Genomic DNA, 8,611 nt, shown 5'->3' on the forward strand with positions numbered 1-8,611 from the left:
TGGTTTCTCCAAGCACTAGTTTAATACAAATAACAACGATAAATCGAGGGTCAGATTCTTCTCCACTTCCTTATCTTGATCATCACTTTTACTTGGTGATAAAATGTGCAACACTCCCCAACTGCCCTGCATCTTAAGGTGTGTCTACACTGCATGTCACTGGTGTGTAGGGTATGTATAGCTGCATGCTCAGGGGAAAGACAGTAAGGAAAGGCTCCAGCAGTGGGAAACTGTCAGAGCCTTTCCCTGCTGCCTCTTCCCTACCACAGCCTTTTCCTGATGCCAGACACTACACTGCTAAAAATAATAGTGTAGATGGGGGAGGCACTGCTTGGGCATGTAATCAGCTGTGTAGTGTACCTAGGCAGTTCCTCATTGTCTACACAGCTATTTATACCCATCCTGGGGGGACAAGCAGTGCATGTACTCTACACACCATCAGAAGGAGCGTGCAATGTAGATATACTCTAGTGGCCATAGGGCATTTAACTCAAGTGCATTCATTGTGCAGAATACTGAACACTTCCTGCACTTTTGACTCAAGGAACAAATATAAATAAAACACTAACTGGGCAATTTTTTTTTTATCTGAGATACTGTAAAGTACATGCTTCCCTTCCCTTTCTTTCCACTGCCCAGACCAGAGCAGAAGTTTCTGAACTGTGCAGAGGCAGATAGGGGAGGGTCAGATGAAGGACAAAGGGAGCTCTGCTCCTACATGGGAACTCAGCTTCATGTGGCTGAGTGAGCATGTTTATGAAGAAAGATATATGGAGCAAGCTGATCAATGCACAATGGTCTCTGAAAATTCACTGTAATGTTATGTAGACGATGAGCTCTATAGAAGGATAAACTACATAAAGAAATTCAAATGGAAATTTCATCATGTCACTAGTTCTCTCTTCAGTGATAATTTCCCCTTTGTTAGTTTCATACATGGTAGAGAGAATTTGGGCATAGCACTTGTGAGAATCATGATGTCATGGATAGGGCAGTGACAAGGTAGTAGGGACTCTGTACATAGCATTTTGATCCACCTTGTGTATTCCCACAGATCTCCAGACTATGTGAGAAATCCTGGCCCACCCTCTCTTGTAGTCTATGCAGCTGCTACCACACCATTCCAAAGGGGACTATTCAGTAAAATAATGAATCCAATCAGTGATAGAGGTGTGAGGGTAGGTGCTTTCCTTATGCATGGATTTTGAGTATGTATCATTGAACTGCTAAATCCTTCAGTAGAGCTTGTTGGGAATTTTTCAGTAAAAGGCTTTTCTCATCAGAAAATGCCGATTAGTAAAAACCGGAAATGTTCAAGGAAAGGATCAGTTTTGACAATTTTTTTCATTTAAAAAAAAATTGGGAAAAAGGGTTTGGCTTTGTCTATATGTCCTGTTTTGACATTTGCAAGAAGTTCAATTTTGGGCGTCAAAACAACTTTTAGTTTGAAACTAAAATTAATTTTATTGTACATTTTTTTTTTTTTACCATTTTACAGAATGAGAAACTACAACACTGTTTTCACCCTGCCTGATCTGACATCTTTAATAGTTCTACCACATTCATTAATTGCTTCGCAGTTCACTTTTAGCCACAGGAAAATCCATAAGCACCTTTAGAGTCTCGCCTTTAGAGAACAACTTGTAATGCACATTTCATATTTCTAGGCTTTCCATATTAGCAGTCAATCCATCTGGGGTTACATCATCAAAGAACTTTAAGAGGAAAGTTCTTAAAGTGGTGAATGGAAGGGGATTCGGGACTCTCTGCTGCTACTGATGAATGAAATGCCCATACATCCTGCTGAAAATCTATGCCTCTAAACATTAATATAGTTAAACATTAATAAGTAATTCTGCTTTTCCTTTCCATAATGTTATCTTTTTGTGTGGGGGGAGGGGGGGGCAGAGGAGGGCTGGGAGGAGGGAGAGGGCAATGTCTGAATTCATTCAGGAGAAGTAACTAAAAATAAAACAGCTAAACTTAACTCCAGCACTATCCTTCCACAGAAAATTTTAAATGGATAATATTAGACTGCTGCCAAAAAGTGACAAGTGTCTGTTTTCATTAAAATCTTCTTATGTTCATCTAATTGACAACCTTTACAAGATGCTGAGAAACTATACACAGCTTTTTGGTTGCTATGGCAATTTAGCACCCACTGCTGGAGCAATGATGTCCTCAGATCACCGATAATGTGACTCAAATTTAGAAGGATAGCAAGATTGCCAGAAATGTAAACACCTTGCAGGTTAAAGAATGCTGTCCCTTTCAAATTTATCAACATAGGGTTTTGTTGTGGTGTGAAGTTTTAACCCATTTGTTTCCTGATGTTTTATTTTGTTTAAACAAATGGGTTCATTGAACCACCACTTTCAAAACTCAGGTTTGTACCAGATTTTGTCATGTTATTTGTTTAAGTTTTCTCCAAATTTAGAGCAAATTATTAAGAAAGCTCCTAATCAGGGCAGGACACAGTGCAACCTTTATGCTTTCCAATCCCAACAGAGGCTTGCCTTCCCAGCTCCAAATGTTTGTGTTCACATAAAACCCTATTGGTAAATTTACCTACTGTACTTTTTAATGTGTAGTTTCTGCAAAACCTACCCAAAGAGAGGAATGCAAGGTGCAGGAAGGGTCAAGACTCTTGATGCAAATTGAGGAATAGTTCACAGATTACTGCTTATGGCTTTTGAAATATGGGCTCCTTTGGCATTTACAAAAATAATAGTCCTTTCCCTCCTTATGTCACCAGCTACTGGTATTCACTCAGATTTGATATAAAGATAAATCTAGGTCTGAGATGGAAATGACAGATGTACAGCTGACTATTTGTTCATTGTGCTATTTACCCTGAGTAGATTGTTTGGCATAGTGTTAATAGATTTTATCATTTAATTGAATCAGTCACTGTCCATTTATCTTTGCATCCCTGATAGGATCAGCAAATACCTCCTAACAATCAGACTCCTTGCAGAAATTAGATGAAGCACTAAAATATAATGTTTGCTCCCTTGCATTCCACAGGTGATCATAAAGAAGGAATTTTCAAGTGCAGTTCAATTACTGTGCAGTACAGCCTCTGTAGAAAGCCTGAGATACTTGAAAAGATAAGGAAAGATGTAATTTCTTTTAATCAAAAACTGTGATTGATTTTTGCACCATAGTAGTAAGAAGAGAGGTGTCTCAATGTACGTTCAGCTAAAAATTCAGTTGGGACAAGAGATCTCTCTTGGTTTATGTTAATACAGCAACCAGCATAAAGGTCCTTCATCATGAATGGGGTACTTGGGCACTCTATAACACAAATAAAAGGTGATAGTTAATACAACTTATATAAATACCTTTAGTTCTTCTATCCACAGAGGGCAACATTGCTTAGCAATCATAGAATCATGTGGGCTAGAAGGAGACACCAGTACAATCCCTATTACATCCTAAATTATTGATTGAACTAACTCTAAACTAGCCTGATAGGTGATAAATAAAGCTTTTAATATCTCCAGTGATAGAAGGATGTCTGGTTCTGAGTAGGTGCCCTTCACAGCCTGGTTTAAAACAAAGTCCATGCCCTAGATATTCATTCTAGAGAGACAGATTCCAACTTCCCTTACCCTGAAATGGGGTAATGAGCCATGTGCCTCAATGAGTCAGCAGAATCAAGCTAACCTTTACCTAAAAGCAGGATCAACACCTGTTAAACTGTGGGGCATTGCAGGCAAATACTGCCAGCCTGTTACAATGCAATTCCACAGTCTCCTTGGGTAGCTAGTTCCATTTCTTAGCAACCATTAAAAATAATAATCCTTTCTCGAACATATTTAACTGACATTTCCCTTACTGTATCTTCACTTTGTCACCTCCTGGTCTTTTCTCCTTGAGAAAGAAGAACAACTGATCTCTCTACAACCCTTTGTGTTTGTAGGTAAGTATCATGTTGTCACATCAATTTTCTTGCCTTTAGACTGAGCATATCTGGTCTAGTACCCTTTTCTCATAGCTGTACCCTGACTTTGCAATCCTTTAAAAGAAGAAAAATCAACTGTATTTCTTCTTTTTAAAACTTCTTATTCTGCTGACTTTTTTTTTTTTTAAAGATAGGAGAAGAGTTTGTTCTGTCTCAGGCTTTGTCAGAGGTTTCAATCTATGTTTCACAAAACAACAAAAGAACATTGTAGATGATACTCCAAAAATAGCCTCAAAGATGGATATTTTCAGTTTTCATTTTGTTATAAGCAGCAAAACTACCCCTGACTGAAATCAATTCCTGGAGAATGGTGTGCTCTTAACATATGGTTTTATAAGCAATGCCAGCTGTAGTGCTTTGTGCAACCAATCACTGTGTTAATTGAGATAAGTAATGAAAGCATAACCTCCAAAGTTACATCAACTTCTAAGCTATTTAAAAGTAATTTTCAGAATAGTCTAGCCTTTTGGACTTGTGCCCTTTTTTGCTTCTTAATGATATATAATGGACTGAATTTTTTTTTAAATGTTTTACTACTTTTTTTTTTACCTTAGAAATCTCAGAAATGTGAAATCTGATCATTTCTGCTTTCACTGGAGACTTCTGGGAGGTTGCAGAGATGTTTATGGTGAGCCCAAACACAAGAACTGAAGGTGTGTTGAATCTTTGGCAAAGGCTTCCTTTCTCCAAAATGTTCATTGGTCATTTAAAGTTTAATAACTACTAACAAAAAGAAAAAACAAAACCCAAAGAATTTTGAACCGTCTTACTAAAATGCCCGTCTCTTCTCAATTGTTCACATTCCACACATGCTAGTCACATTGCTTAATACACTACTGGAAGGTGCTAGATACCATGGTGATAGCAGCAGTATAAGAACTGATACAGAATAGAACAGAAGTTTCATTATCTTAACTCTTTAAATGTGACCATTGTATAAGTTCTTCAATGGTCATAGTGTCTGCCAGGCTCGATGAACCCTATATTTCTCATATAAAAATCACGTGTGTGTTTTAAACAGCAAACAAACAAACAAAATCCTTGTGAGGTGATTTAATATATCAGAAAAATAATAATAATAAAAAAAGAACAAACCTTCCCCTTTGCAGGCCAGCTTTAAGGATAAAAGTGTTTCCCATCTCTTTTCAAGACTGCAATGAAGCTTCTGATTCCTGGAGAACAGTTCATCTATACTGCATTACAAGAGCAATACTTGCAAGAGTGTCTCTGTCTGTGTTGGATGAAGTAAACACTCTGGGCTAATTTACTCCACCCAGTACACCTCTGTCTTGGAACTTGTCATGTACACACCTATTTGTTACAACCTCTGAGAAGCCATGCAGTTTTGGACTCCAGGAGTGAGTTATTTCCTTGATGAGGGAGAAATGAATGGACTCAGATACTGAACGCTTTGTCCTGATCAGCTTTTATTTACAGCTTGTAGAGTTTTAAAGAATATGGTTTTCAACAGGGTTTTTTGACAGCAAAAGCAGAGCAGAGTTTACAACTCCCACAGCTACAGACAGCAGCCCTATATGAGCATAAATCCAGACTGTTTGTGTCTTAAACTGCTCCAGGACACTGTTGGCCCAATTCTCAGATGCAATATGGGCCCCTGTTGTGCCACTTTACCAGTGCACACAGGCGATAAAGTCACTTTAACTGGCTCTCCAGGAATCCTTCAGATCCTTCTGAATGATGTAAAGCTGGCATAGTTGCTCGTTGCCACTGCCTCACGTGGTTCTGCGGCTAAGGAAGTGCTCAGCCAGGCCACTGCTGCATGTCTAGGCCCAGCTGCTGGAATGGTCCACTGGTGCCAGGGGCAGCCATGTGCAAGTTAGAGCAGCCCTCCAGTAGCTGGAAGTTGGAGCAGCTCTTCAGTTAGCAAGAAGGCTAACGACATATTGGGCTGCATTAGTAGGAGCATTGCTAGCAGATTGAGGGAAATGATTATTCCCCTCCATTTGGCACTGGTGAGGCCACGTTTGGAGTATTGTGTCCAGTTTTAGGCCCCACCTACAGGAAGAATGTGGACACATTGGAGAAAGTCCAGCGGAGGGCAACAAAAATGATTAGGGGGCTGGAGCACGTGACTTATGAGCAGAGGCTGAGGGAACTAGGCTTGTTTAGCCTGCAGAAGAGAAGGATGAGGGGGGATTTGATAGCAGCCTTAACTCTCTGAAAGGGGGTTCCATGGAGGATGGAGCTAGGCTGTTCTCAGCGGTGGTAGATGACAGAATTAGGAGCGATGGTCTCAAGTTGCAGTGGGGGAGGTCTCAGTTGGATATTAGGAAAAACCTTTTCACTAGGAGGGTGGTGAAGCATCGGAATGGGTTACTTAGGCAGGTGGTGAAATCTCCATCCTTAGAGGTTTTTAAGGCCCAGCTTGATAAAGCCCTGGCTGGGATGATTTAGTTGGGGTTGGTCCCATTTTGAGCCGGGGGTTGGGCTAGATGACCTCCTGCGGTCCCTTCCAGCCCTAATCTTCTCTGATTCTATGACTGTGTAAATGACTGGATCCTAGGCTCAGAATGCAGAAAGCACAAAGATGGCATAAAACCACACTTGTCTTTCCCAACCCACCTGTTCATGTGCCAAGTGAAGCTCATCTCGAACAGAGAATTGAGCCCAGTATGTTTACTCCATGCAACACAGTAAACCCATTATACTGTAGCTGTAATTGAAAGTGACTCCTGGTCAGGTGACAGAAGTGGCTATTAAAACCCACTGGAAGTTAAAGATTTTCCTCAATGAAATATGTATCTCACAAGAAACACTAATCTAGATTTTAAAAATAAAAATCACAGGCAAGTCATTGTCTGGACAGAATGTGCAACGCATCCACAAAGAATCCTCATCATTTCATAGATTACACTGGTCAGGAAATTAATTGTGAAAATCTATGGATGCACATATTTGTAGGAGCAACTGTGGTTGTATTCAAAGAGTGTACAGATGGTCTGGTGGTTAAAGAAATGGACTGGGACTTAGGATTCGAACTCATCAGAAAACAGATGCATCTTCTGTGAATAAAATCAACTTTATTTTTCATTTTTATCAAAATTTTCCAATGAAAATGTTGACTTTTTGATGAAATAACAGAAACCAAAACATTTTGTGTCCAAAACCTGAAATATTTCCTACAACAACTGGAATTCCTTTGGGGTTTGGACATTTTGGGAGGCGGAGCGGAGGGTGTGTTGGTTCTTTGTTTGTTTGTTTGTTTTTTTGACAAAGTATGAAAATTACCATGGAAAGCAGACATTTTTGTGATTTTTTTTTTAAACTAGGTAACAACTTTTCAATGAAAAACAGTCTCGGTGGAAAAATTTTGAACAGTCCTACTCAGGAGATGTGAGTTCAATTCCCAACTCTGCCTCAGATTTCCTTAGAGACTTTGGACAAGTCGCTTAATCTCTCTGTGTCTCAGCTGCACATCTGAAAATGGACATCATGATACTTCTTAGCTCAGCTCCCAACTTTTATTTGTCTTGTCTATTTAGACAATGAGATTTTGGAGCAGGGAATATCTCTCATTATTTATACAGTGCATAATGCAATAGAGGCCCTAGAGACTACTGTAATATAAATAATAGATGATAATAATTCAGACAAACTGTACATTTTTATTTGTGATTTTCCAGAATTATAACCGCATTCTTGCAGGGATTAGTTGCCTGTTCCTTAAATGGAATCCATTAGCTAAACATAAACATAAATACACCCTTCTTATAACATTTTTCTAGTGTGTTCTCACTACTTGTTATTGTTTAGTTACTTTGTAAGGTAAATAAACCTATATAGGAAAAAACAATCAACATGGATGTATAACAGCAATAATTTAATTATGTCATACATTGTAAAGCTTTTGTGCATTGTATAGAAACATATTTTTTCAGCTTGTCTAATATCAGAAGTCCAAAATAATAATTTATTATGGCTGACAAATCAGAGAGATGCTTCTCGCATGCATGACCATCTTTGCTTCATTCTAGAGACCAAAATGCTGTTTATATTTTGACATCACTTATCATTATGCAGATGAATCAATTATCTATTAGGTCTTGGTGAAGTCAGAGTAATTTGGCTGTCTAACCCAAACTTCTATTTCCATGGCTATCTTAAAGCATCAATACCATAAGCCTGGGCCTAGATCCCAGCTCCTAGAGTCATGTGATGGTGTAGAATGGCAGATTTCATTTAAAATATTAATAATGTTTCTAATCCACATTATTGCAAAGGAAGGCTTGAAAATGTGAGTGGAATATAACTACTGGTGCAGTGATGTCTGCACACAGCCTGAAATAATAGCTCTAATCGGTGTGAACTGTCCCATCATTTCAACAAAGGTCAATGCACATGGGAACCTTGCTCTCATGGCTGTGGCCCCCACACAAAGGGAGTGTGTCTATGCTTGAGCTGGAGTTGTAATTTCCCGCTCAGGTAGATGCACGCATGCTAGCACACTAAACATGGAACTTCATCTTGGCAGTACGGGCTAGCTGCCGGAGGACAGTCATGCCTGGGACCCCAGGTACTTACTTGGATGAGTAGCGCCTCGTGCTGCCCTGGCCACCACAGCTCCACTTCTATTTTTAGCACAGTAGCTCTCTATCAAAGCTAGTGTGCATATGTCTGACTGAG

General features: G+C 39.3%; 1 long non-coding RNA gene across 1 annotated transcript; it reads left to right on the forward strand.

The window, feature by feature from the left end:
- Positions 1-3,663: 3,663 nt before the first annotated feature.
- LOC137156201 (uncharacterized) lies at positions 3,664-8,072 on the forward strand. The gene is made up of 3 exons (XR_010920693.1): positions 3,664-3,925; positions 4,522-4,620; positions 7,258-8,072. It is a non-coding gene; the product is annotated as an uncharacterized lncRNA (long non-coding RNA).
- The last annotated feature ends 539 nt before the right edge of the window (positions 8,073-8,611 follow it).

The sequence above is a fragment of the Emydura macquarii genome, unplaced genomic scaffold (genome assembly GCF_026122565.2).
Source record: "Emydura macquarii macquarii isolate MOO-44397 ecotype Brisbane River unplaced genomic scaffold, CSIRO-AGI_Emac_v2 contig_1390, whole genome shotgun sequence".
Classification (NCBI taxonomy): domain Eukaryota; kingdom Metazoa; phylum Chordata; order Testudines; family Chelidae; genus Emydura; species Emydura macquarii.